The 13080-nt window shown below is 35.1% G+C and overlaps 1 protein-coding gene across 1 annotated transcript in view; it reads right to left on the reverse strand.

Annotated features, from left to right (window-relative positions):
- Nucleotides 1-13080, reverse strand: part of LOC133194024 (uncharacterized) — a 330950-nt gene that overhangs the window by 3975 nt on the left and 313895 nt on the right. The window lies entirely within an intron of this gene.

Consider the following 13080-nt stretch of genomic DNA (forward strand, 5'->3'; position numbering starts at 1 on the left):
CGATATTTATTGTCAATAATTTTTTTTTTTTGCTGACAAATGTTGAAGATTAAGCTATATTTTTATTTTCATCCACTTATTTAAGGATTATAAAGCATACCAAGATCGTTGCTAGGGACGAAGTCTGTCGTAAGAAAAAAATCTTTAGTTCAATCAGCTATGAATGCGCTACTGAGCTGCAAGCATTTTATATCGCGTCCATCTGTCTGAAACTTTTAAGATTTTTAGATTCTTCCTAAGAAGCACTCGGCCAATTTCACTCAAACTTGTCACAAAGGATCTTTGAGTAAAGGAGATTTAAGTTACGTGTAGTTCAAATGAATGACCAAACCCTCTTTCAAGGGGGGGGGGGGGATTAAGAATTAGTGAAAATATGGCGACATCTGTTACAAATTTCCTACTCAGGAATCACTTGGGAAGAAAAAAAAAAAACCTTATAGGAAAGCTTTATCATTGCAAAATGTAGATTCAGTTTTTTTTAAATCATGCCTATGCATGAATGCAAAGTTTTACAAAGGAATATGAGAGGAAAAGAAATCTCAAGAACAACAGACCTATAGTGATATTGAAATATAATCCTCAGGAGTAGATTGGACCAGATTTTGAGTTTGAGGTTTTACATAGGTATATTTAGAAAAAAAATATTAATAGCACAAAGCTATGGCATGTCGAATTCATATGGAAGCATTCTCACGTAGTCTAGATTCAAGTTTGTCCAAATTATAGCCCCCTGGGTCTAGGATGGAACAAGAATAGGAGGTTAGAGTTTTATATATGGATACATAAAAGAACTCTAAATCGATATCCTATTCTCAAGAACAACAGACCTATGAATTGTCATATTGATATGGGGGCATCCTCAAGTAGAGTAGAATCAATTCGGTTTATTTCATTTCATTTAATTTAACTGGGGCTAGATAAGGGCCATATGTATATTTTTTTTAATGAACTTTAATCATTGGAGAAAATTTTTTTATCCACTCATATATCTGATAAGTAACAATTCTTAAAAATATTTAAAGGGAGGATCAAAAAAAGGCGTAAGTAGAAATTATATGTAACTGATGAGTTCCAAGTGTTATTGAAACCAAATAAAAAAAAAAGGCCAGGGGACTGTGAAACAAGTTTGCAATTTTATCTAAATTTCAGTTATTGTTCTCTCCGCATTGTTAAAAAGGTAAGTGTTTTATTTTATAAATTAATGTAAACGAATTTAGAAAAGTTATCTTTATCAGCATAACACCATGATTAATATATTCGTGTGACATCTATATTGTACATAATGACATATATTTGTTACATGTACACTTTGGTCATCTTCATGAACTAGTGCATTCCCTTTTATGTATATAGGTTAGGGATGGCAATTTGTAATCGGTTAACCGGTTACTCGGTCGGAACGATGGTAATCGGTTAGAAAATCTGTAATCGGTTAGTCGGAAAAAAAATTAAAATAGGTGTAAATTTCCTTAAAACACGATGTACAATGTTAAAAAACCCTGAATATTGATAAGTTATAATGTTTCCACATTTAATTCGGCTGATTAGGAGGTAAATAATTTAATTAAGACTCTCAAGATTGAATTTCTTGGGGGTAATTGGTCACTTTGCGAAGTGTTAATTGCTGTTTAAATACCATGTCGTTACCCAGCCTGTCTTAATTATGATATGAATTAAATCTTTTTTGAGTTCTGTTAAATGATTGCAATGTGTATCTTACCCTGTCTATCCTTCGCAGTTATCTATCAAATTATATTTTCAAACAAACATTGTAAATTATTTCAGACTCAGTTTCTGCTTATGGTGACAATGCACAATGACCTTGTGTTATAACAATATCAATTTCTGCGATATTTAAGAGATGTTTCATGGTTTCCTTATTTTTTCTTACCGTTCGAAATTGAAATAAAATAAAATATATATTTTACTAATCAAGCATTAATGCCTTTTTCATTTTTCTTGTGTATATAACTAGAGTTAACTTGAACAAGCATTCTGAGAGTATTGCATTAGCAATACTAGTCCCCTACCGGCAAGTGTAATCTGGTTCCCGTTAAAAATTGAAAATGCCATAATTCCGTTAAAAATCATTGAAGTGGAACGAAATGCAAACTTGATCTATAAGTAATCAAGTTTAAGTCACACACCAAAAATCAGCTCAATATCAGCAAGCGTTTAGAAAAAAAATCGCTGAAAACCCTTAAAAATTGAAAAGGTCGTAATTCCGTCAAAAATCAATGAAGCGGAACGAAATGCAAACATGATCCGTAACTCATCAAGATACACTCACATACCAAAAATCAGCTCAATATCTACAAGCTTTTAGGAAAAAAGTGCGGAAAACCAAGTGGGACAGACTGACAGACAGACAGAGGGACAGACAGACAGACAGACAGACAGACTCAGAGGAAACCTATAGTCCCCTCCGGTTTCACCGGTAGGGGACTAAAAATGAAATATAAGGAAAATGTGTATTTTGATACGATCAACCGATTAATCGGTCGGAACGTCTTTCGGTTAACCGATTAGCAATTCCGTATTCGATTGCCATCCCTAATATAGGTTCATCATTTCCAAGTACATGTTATATTTACAAGAATTTACATATGAGTAAAATTACTTAATCTTTCTATGTTAAAAACTTGAAATATATCTTGTTTTCATGTGTCAGAATGTTTACTTTAATTTTACAGAAAAGACAATCCTGCAACAATTTCATTTTACTCGGAAACATGTTCTGTGGTATGCTATTGCATAGATTTCTTTTTGTATTCAAAAGTTAAAATAAATTAATATTTTCAGGGTACACAGGTATTGGTTGAAATATTCAACAAAGAAGCAAATGCTTCAATGTGTAAGACGATAGCATCTGCTTGGTTCAATTAGTAAATACATTTAATCAAAGTTGCAATTATTATACTTTTCTTGAAGTTAACAGACCCCAATAACAACACTTTCGTAAAGCGATATTGAACATCTTTTCATGTTGGTACATGTATGTTTGACTTCTACAACAATTTGGGATTAGATTTTACAATGAAAATCGGAGTATTTTGACTATGAAAATTAAATTATTATAATGCTTAGATTAGATACATTGGACTTGGAATGTTTTTTTTTTCAAAGTAGATAGAAATTTGATGGATAATTTGAGCCATTGCTGTCAAGCAAAGCAAGACGATGTTATTTCTAGAAATCATTTGATCTCCAAGTCGATTCCGCAACTTTCACTTCAAAGTGCCGAGCGCTTGGCGAGGGAACAGTTGCTACCTATTTTTTATCGACGTAGGTCAGTCGCGGCTGCGATTCGAACTCACGACCTTCCCAATCATTGAGTGAGTTTGTTTGGGGTTTTTGGGGAGTAATTTCGTAGATGGAGAATTGTTGAGTTGTTACGTATATGACATTTAACATATCTTGATGGACAGGGTTTCGTGGGTTTCTTCCTACCTCAAAAACAACAAAAATTAAATACCCACGAACGTAAGTAATTTCAAAGTGTAATGGTATTAGATGTTTTGGTAAGCAACCTGATTTAAGTGCTGGAAAGTGGACGAGGCTCCTACAGGTGACGCTGACATTTAAACCTTTCTTTCCTTAATCAAAATAGCATAAAATTCAGCCTACTTCTGAATGAAAGCAGGGAACTATTTAGCTTTAAAAATACACAATCAAACCACTTACTCTGCTTTACTCTGCTTAAAAATATACCCTTTGTGGAATATAAATGTAATGGAATTTTGTAATGAATTTGAAATTTCATATAACTGCAGAATAGGAAAGGAGAAAATTAGGACAAATATCATTATATAGAAAAGCATCAGAATTGAACCGAAGAAGAAGGAGCTATACCGGAGCTGTACTTCTATTAAAACTGGAGTGGTCTTCATAATGTTAAACGAAAAATATACCCCTAATTTAGACTTTGAGAAAAATATTTTATTCTTGCACCATGAGTATAAAATTATCGTTTTTCTCTATCAAAATAATTTTAAGAAATGATATGAAAGCAAAAAACAAAAACAGGACATTGCTCCATTAAGGTGTTTTCTTGCAAAAAAAGTATCCATCTCGTGCATATTTTGATCTTGCTTATCTCCAGATTTATTCGTTCGAATCTAGTATTGTAATTAAAAATATTAAAAATTAAAATTAAAAATCAGATGAACATTTTCAACCAAGGCCGTAACTACCATTGAGGCAAGTGAAGCAAATGCCTCACTAAAATTTTAGTGTTTTCTGAAAATTGAAAATAACTTTACTTTGATATGAAATTTCAACTTTACTTTCAATTTCTTAAAATCGATCATCACACCAGGTGCTTCATTATAGTTTAGAAAGCATGTAAAAATAATTCAAAACATGTGAAAATTTCAAAGATTAAGTCTTTAATGTACTAAAACCCAGGTTTTGATACCCCCCTCCCGAGAACCCCCACCAGGGCACTACCCTCGACCCGCTTGGGACTCGGGTGGCCCCAGAATGCTTGCCTCACTAAAAATTTGAGCCTAGTTACGGCCTTGTCAACAGTGAAATACTGTAATTTATTTATGGGATAAAAGTAATATTTAGTCACAGTGAGAATGAATATCAAAGTTATATTCTGTCATGGTGTAACAATATCAGAAGTGCGACAAAACACTTAACTTTCTTTGTTTTTCACAAAAATGTTGTAAAAAGTACTCCCCGATCCTCTACATGTATAAGATGGAGAGAGTAAATAAACCATACTGAAAGAGACTAAAACTGCCGCAGTTTCTCCGATTATATTGTTAAAATCTAGTGATTAACAATGGTTTTAAGATCATCATTGCTAAGTTATAACGTATCGATCGTCAATTATTTCACGATGTTGTGGCCTTCAACTCGACATTTCGATATATCGACGACGTATTATCAATTTACAAAAGTTACTTCCATTCATATGTCGACTTGATATATCCCAGTGAGCTTGAAATAAAAGATACTACAGAGTCTGACACATCTGTTTCCTATTTGGATATTTTACTAGAAAAAGACTTTAATGGTAAAGCAACAAAGCTTCATGATAAACGTGATGACTTCAACTTCCCTTATTTATGTAGCAATATACCCTTATCACCTGCATATGGAGTTAATATTTCTCAGTTGATTCGATAAGCAAGAGCATGCTCTTACTTACTTACTTACTGCCTGTGACGCCTTTGGTGTATAGGGCAGTAACGAGGGTTTTTCCATCCTTGTCTATTACTGGCTAGCTTTTGGAGTAAGCCCTAGCTTCTCTTTTGTTCTTTAAGTTCAGCTTCCACTCCAGTCACCGCCAAGTGACTTTGGGCCTCCCTCTCTTCCGTTTTCCCTCTGGTGTCCAGAAGAGAGCTGTCTTTATGATGCTGCTCGAGTCCCTTCTAAGTACATGGCCAAGCCAGTTCCAGCGTCTTCTGATGATGATTGTGGCCATGTCCTCTTGTTGGCACCTGTTGAGAAGGTCCTGATTTGAGATGGTATTAGGCCAAATTATTCTTAAGATCCTTCTCAGGGACTTTGTATGGAATGTCGACAGCTTGTTTAGGTCACTCTCAGTCATTCTCCAACACTCTGATCCATACAAAAGGATAGGTAGAATGCACCTTTTGTATAGTTTCAGCTTTGTTCTTGTTGTATACTGACTTGATCTCCAAACAGTATGTAGGTTGCTAAATGTTGCTCTTGCCTTGGACAGTCTCTCTTTGATGTCGGTCTCTGCTCCACTATCTGTTGTTACTTTGCTACCCAAGTATGTAAAGTTTTTGGTGCATGGAAGGATGTGATTTCCACTTTGACCGCTTGTAGGTAGTTTACATTTAGGGTCATGACCTCTGTGTTTTGGTGTTTATCTTCAGTCCAATGCTTCCTGCATATTTGTGTAGCCTGCTGGTTTTGTCTGGAATATGCTGGTGGGAGTGGGAGAATAAGGCTATATCATCAGCAAAGTCTAGGTCTTCTAGAGTTGTAAATGTACCCCATCTGATGCCTCTCGGAATGTCAGATGTTGTATTCTTCATGACCCAGTCAAAGGCTATGATAAAGTGTTGATGACATTACACAGCCTTGAGGGACTCCTGTTTTAACATCAAACTCGATGCTGGTGTTTCCTCTCTGCGTCTGAAGTTGACATAAAAACTCTTGATGACATCTATTAGATGTTGTAGGATGCCATATGACCGCACAATATTCCAGACACTGTCTCTATGAATGTTGTCGAAGGCTTTTTCGAAATCAATAAAATTAATATATAAATGTCGTTGCCATTCTGTACACAGTTCAATGATGTTTCTTAGTGTAAATATTTGATCAGTACATCCTTGCCGTGGCCTAAACCCTGCTTGTTCTTCACGCAGTTTGACATCTACAGCCATGGCTATCCTTCTGATGATGATTTTAGCAATGATCTTATTTGTTTGTTGTTTGTTTGTATGTTGTTTAACGTCCCTCTCGAGAATTTTTCACTCATATGGAGACGCCACCACTTGCCGGTGGAGAGCTGCAAATTTTGTCCTATACTCGGCACTTACGGCCATTGAGCAGTGAGGGATCTTTTTCGTGCCAGCACCTACTGCGACGCGGGACCTCGGTTTATACGGTCTCATCCGAAGGACCGGTCTCCACGTCCCACAGTGGGATTCGAACCCGCGACGTAAGGATCAGCTCCTTACTTTGCGACTCTAGAGCAGACGCTCTAACCACTGCGCCACGCGGGCGACTGATCTTATTTGGGATGGAAAGAAGTGTTATTCCTCGCCAATTGTTGCAGTGATTTAGGTTGCCTTTCTTTGGTATCTTAATGATGACTCCATGGTTCCACTCATCTGGTATGGTGTTGCTTTCCCAGATGTCATGGAAAATTGGCTGTAAAATTGTGGCTGTAAAAAGTGGATCTGTATTGAACAATTCTGCACTTAAGTTGTCATATCCGGGGGCTGTTCCATTTTTTAGAGTTTGTATTGCAGAGACAATTTCTGGAATTTGTAGTGGTTCAATGCTTATGCCATGATCATTGAAATGGCCAATTGTTTCTTGTAAGTTAAAACCTGTCGAAATGCAGCTCAGATCCCTCTGAAATCCCTGCCGTTGGGGGTTTGGAAATTTGATTTTACTGAGACTAATTTCTGTTATTCGATAATATTTTTTCAAATAGTTTTAAAAAACACGACAGTAGAAACACCGGCCGTTGGCTATCTGGAGAATTTTTTGCTTTGTTATCCCCCTTGTAAATAGGGACTACGATGCCCCTTTTCCATTCTTTAGGAATCTGTCCAATCTTCATGATACCATTAAATAGTCCGCAGAGTTGATGCGTAACTGCGACACCGTCATATTTTAGATGTTCTGCTTGAATGCCATCCACACCCGGCACCTTGCGCAATTTGAGGGCATTTCGAACTCAAGACGTACATCATTTCATTATCATATTTGATATTTCCATACGCTCTATCCACTTGTGTTTTGTTTTCATCTTCATATTTGCTATCACTATGGGGAGGAGTGTAACTGTCTAAGTAATATGTTGCAAAAACATCAGCTACCGCTTCGGGTGTAATTGCAGTTATTCCTTTGTATATTATCTCTGGATAGATCTTATCGCGTCGGGGATTTTGTCTGCTTATCAGTTTCCAAAATAGTCGTGTATCACACCCAGCTGCTTGATCAATGTCAGTATAAGTGTTTTTGATAGACTGTTCGAAAGCAAATGTCTGGCATATCCGAAAATGCCGTTTGGCACGTTTATAGTTGAAATACGCTTGATAATGAATCCCTCTAGGTCTTCCTTCCTCAATCCAAATGTTTCTCATCCTCCTTTCATGCGCATGGGCCTCTTTTACTTCTTTCGTCCAGTATGGTTTAATATGGGGGTTAAATTTAGACCTAGGAATAACTGTATCTGCGCTTGAAATTAGGCATTCAACATGGGGTCCATAGAGTTCATTTATTTCTGAAAAGGTTTCTTATCTCTAGCTGACGACAAACTTCAGTTTGCTACGACAGTATACAATCGTTAGAAATTTTGTGCCAAACTGGTGATTTCCTTTTAATATCAGTAAGATGGTGTTGGTTGCTCTGTATATTAAATGCTGTTATAATGGGGAGGTGGTCAGACGTACTTGAGAATGGCCCTTCATCAAGGATTTCATAGATTTGAGACACATGTACATATAAGCATCTGAAAAAAATATAGTCTAAAATGGTCTGGGTAACCGAAAATGTGTATTTTAACTCTCTTGTTTGTATGCTACCCAACAAAAAATTAAGGTTATTTCGCATTACGAAATCCTTTAGTGCTTTTGATTTGTAAAAATTACAACGTCCATCATCTATTTCTAAGCAACTAGCATTAAAGTCACCAGCTAATATAACATGACCATACCTTGAGTAGTAATCGTAATAGTCCTGTAATTTTGAAAATTCATCTCTGTACATTTCAATATTATTTACCGCTGGGAGACATAGTCCCACAATATATATTTTCTCATTGATATTTGTCCTACATTCTAAAGCAATGACTCTTGATGATTTAATTTCTTTTGCACCAAGAATAAAAACTATAGTAATATTGCGACACCTGCTTTTCCATGTAATTCATTACTTGATTGGGGTTCACACTTATTAAATGCATAAAAATTGTTATCTAAACTGTCTATGTTCTTGGCATATCTTGGTGGTAACTTATGTTCAGTTATCACTACTATGTCACACTTGTTCTTTCGTAACAAATTTGTTAAACATAGAGGACATTAGCCCTCAAATATTCCAGGTCATCAAATTTAGAAGCATAAATAATGAAACAATACACATAAAAAGATTAAGATTCATCTTAAAACCCATTTTTTATTCCCTAGAGTCTAAGATTAATCTAGTAAAACGTAAGATTTTATTTTTATTCATCACCGATCTCGGCATCTTCTTATCTTTTCTGATTTTCAATTTCGATTTTCTCCTTCCACTCTCTCTGATTCATCCATTTTTTGCAACTCACTCCATCAGGCCATAAATATTTGGATTCTAAAAGCTCTGCATATTCCGGTGGGACGTTGATTTTTGCCGTTAAACGGGCTCCAGGGTATTTGGGCTTAAATAAGATGAAATGAGACACTGTAATCCCCCTCTTTGTTACGTAGTTCACGAGTCCTGTGCGTGTTGAAAGGGAATTTATACCCGCTAAAAAATAACGGGCTTTGCATTTATAGGTCACACCTTCAAAAATATCAAGTTCTGACTCGTCCCCTTCCTGATCTTGATGATCAGATCGATCTGGGTCACTTCCTTCAATGTTGCGCTCATTCGAACTCCTTTTGGTACTACTGGTGCCTGTAGTTACTTCATCTGTGTTCGATTCAGTTTTTTTGTGCGTTTCCGCCCAGCTATTTTCTAGTAGGTTTAGGGAGCGGGTTCCCTGGGTTTCCCTTCGATATGTCTGCATACGACACTGATTGTTTATGCTGATCCATTTCTGTAGTACTACAGTCACGGTTTGATTGTTTCTCAGGTTTATGTGGTTCCTGAATGGGGCTCCCCACAGGTATCACGTGCATTCCATCTGATAGTACAGGTTGCCCAGGTACTTTAAAAGAATTAAACTTTTCATTAATTTTTGTAACCGATTTTTGTAAACCGTTAACCGAACCTTGAGCTTGCTTTATATGATCCTCCAATCGTCCATGGTTTGCGATGATACAGGCCATTTCCGTCTCAAAATTTTAGATTTTTATACTTTCCGCGGGTTATTGTTTGTCAATACGTCTTACTTTTGGTGATAATTCTGCCTGGTATTTCTCGTTGTCAAGCCTAACTGATTCTATGGACCTCTCTAGTAACTTGATCATTTCTAACATTTGTTTCTCGTTTTGTTCCTTCTTAACTATAGTCTCTTCAAGCTTACTGATTCTTTCGTTTAACTTGTGAATGAGGACGGATTACTGAACACTAGAGAATGAATGAGTCTATACGGGGTGTTTGTTGGCCCGCCTCGTACTCTGACTTTGCTTTACTGAACATTTCTGACATACCAACGTCTTCTCCGTCAATAAATGCTTGTAGGGTGTAACAGTCGGAGGCGCTCTTATTAGTACATGAGGTCTTGTTTGTTGTTCTACGGTTAATTAACCTTTCCTTGGGACACCCCTCAATGGACCTCGCTCTACCAAGTAAAATATTTCTGTATGCTAGGATACATTCCTAGTTATTTTTTGTGATTCTAATCAAAGTATCTATGTATATGTCTCTTGGTAGTGAACTTAGTTGTTTGTCAGTGCATTCTACCCAATTACCATTTTACCGCCCGGGTCGTTATGATCATAACCAGCCATGTTGTTCTCTGAGTGATTACTCACAATCTCAAAGTTTGCGTTTTCACATGTTAATACACTGACTAATTTTAATATTTTTGTGGTTCATACTCACTACCCTATAAAACGTTCTAAAATCCATGACACTCATGCTCACGCTGTGCATTCACATGTGCGAAATTTCCATTTCCTTTACCAAGGGAACGCCAAGGCGGTTGACCCGTGGACGCCATTTTTTTTTATCAGGATCAGAATAGGGCGTAAGTGGAAAGTATATGTAACAGATACCTTCAAAGTGTTATTGAAACCAAGGAAAAGACAAGGGACTGTGAAAAAAGTTCGCAACTTTGTCTACATTTCAGTTATAGTTGTCTCCGCATTGTTGAAAAGGTAAATGTTTTATTTTATAAATTAATGTAAATGAATTTAGAAAAGTTATCTCTATCAGCATAACACCATGGTGTAATATATTCGTTTTACATTTATATTGTAAATTACGACATATATTTGTTACATGTACACTTTGGTTATCTTCATGAACTAGTGCATTCCCTTTTATGTATATAGGTTCACAAAGTACATGTCATATTTACAAGAATTTACATCTGAGTAAAAAAAAAAAAAAAAAAAAAGACAATCCTGCAACAATTTCATTACTTGGAAACATGTTTTGTTGTTCATGTATGTTATTGCATAGATTCCTTTTTGTAGTCAAATGTTAAAATACATTAATATTTTCAGGGTACACAGGTATTGATGGAAATATTCAACAAAGAAGCAAATGCTTAAATGTGTAAAACGGTCGCATCTGCTTGGTTTAATTAGCAAATATATCTAATCAAAGTTGCAATATTTTTCTTATAGTAAACAGGCCCCAAGATAATGAAACAGACTTAGACTCAAGCCAAATTTTCTATTGCCTGTAAAATGCATGTTTATTGATTTCTGAATCAATCTCTAAATTAACAGATAACAACACTTTCGTAAAGCAATATTACAAAAAAAAAAAAAAATCATGTTGGTACATGTACATGTATACTTGACTTCTACAACAATTTGGTACAGCAAAAAGGTTTTGACTTAAGCTCATGATGTTTCGTGATCCTGGGGCTAGATTTTACAATGAAAATCAGAGTTTTTTTACTATGAAAATTAAATTATAATAATGCTTAGATTAGATACATTGGACTTGGATTGATTTTTCAAAGTTGATAGAAATTTGCATGAATAATTTGCTGTCAAGCAAAGAAAGACAATGTTATATCTATAAATCGCGTGACCTTCAAGTCGATTCCGAGATTTAATGTACCTCTAATTTTTAGAATCGATAGAGAAAAAAAGTAAAGTACTAAAAAAAATTATTGAATTTGCAAGTACATAAAATAAGTCATCTCTACTAAATATTGATATATATACATAAAATAAAAGATAGGAAAATCATTTTCACTTTTGAGTTACCTTTAAAAGGAAAGGAACCGAGTTCTTTAATGTGTATATACCCTAAAATTTGGAAATGCCCTATTTAAACTGTCGCTTTAGGTGTATTTTTGAGTTGTGCATTTTTCTGGAAAAAAAAGAACCTGAAATGCGACATCAAGATTTTAACCAGTGAGAGAAAAAATAACAAGCTTACGGGATGCTCTCTCCTGCAACCAAAATTAGGCGAGAAGCTGTGTCGGAAAAGGTTTACATTGTTACTATGGGAAATGTATAATTGGGCTCTACTCAGCTACCGCATTATATGCTGATGGCAGATTATGTAATGGCATACCTTAAGAAAAAAAGATCTCTTTCCTAAATGTTGGCCAGTTTTGTATTTTTATACTTTGGGGGACATTGAATTTGTTACTACACCATTAGCCTAGTTGAACCTAAGAGATAACTACAAAGCAGATTGTTTCGTAAAACAATTTTATTACATTTTTATGGTGGCATATTTATGCCATCCAAATAAATTTTGTCAATATAATATATCTCGTCAAGTCAAGATAACTATCATGTGAAGTCAAGATAACTTGCGGATTTTGTCGAGATACACCAACTTCTATCTCGTCTAGTCAACTGAAGATAAGCTATCACATTTTTTTGCAATAGCTATCTCGACAAGACAAGATTATTTATCTTGTATCATGACAAAAATTGTTGCGTTGACAAGTACTGCCTCTTCGTAATAGCTTTCACGATAACTGTATACTCATATATGTATGTTTGTATTTATATAGATGACGTGTTACGGGTGTCTCAGTCGTTTTCCAGTGAAACTATTCGGATCTCTTTTATTGAAATTATTCTTCAAATTCATCACTGCTATTGAATCAATTTAATTTTTGTATTTGTCTCTTGGAGAAATGTAATTTTTAAAAGATAAAGAATTTTGAATATAAATCTTTCCATACACTTTCTCCGTTAAATATGAAACAAACAACGCATTATCTTAATTCATAATTTCCATTTTAGGTCTTTTCTTAGTTACTGGCCCGGCATAAGTAAAACAATTAATGCAAAGAGTCAATCATCTATTAAAAACTACCGGAACTAGTATTATAGCCAAGTGTTGATCTCTGATAAACAAAAATTGTTTATTTAATTGAATAGCAAATTTATTGAATTAATAATTGCAAATATTACAAGTAATTAAGTAAGAAGCTCAATGATTTAGTTCACACGTACTTGTATTTTATTTTACTACAAACAAAGACACGGTTTGAACACACGTTGTTTCAAACTTAATTCATTCGGAATTATGTGTGCAATACTTATTAGAGTAACAATTTGATAGAAG

The sequence above is a fragment of the Saccostrea echinata genome, unplaced genomic scaffold (assembly GCF_033153115.1).
Source record: "Saccostrea echinata isolate AGI-Se365-2 ecotype Australia unplaced genomic scaffold, CSIRO_AGI_Sech_v1 ptg000028l, whole genome shotgun sequence".
Lineage (NCBI taxonomy): Eukaryota > Metazoa > Mollusca > Bivalvia > Ostreida > Ostreidae > Saccostrea > Saccostrea echinata.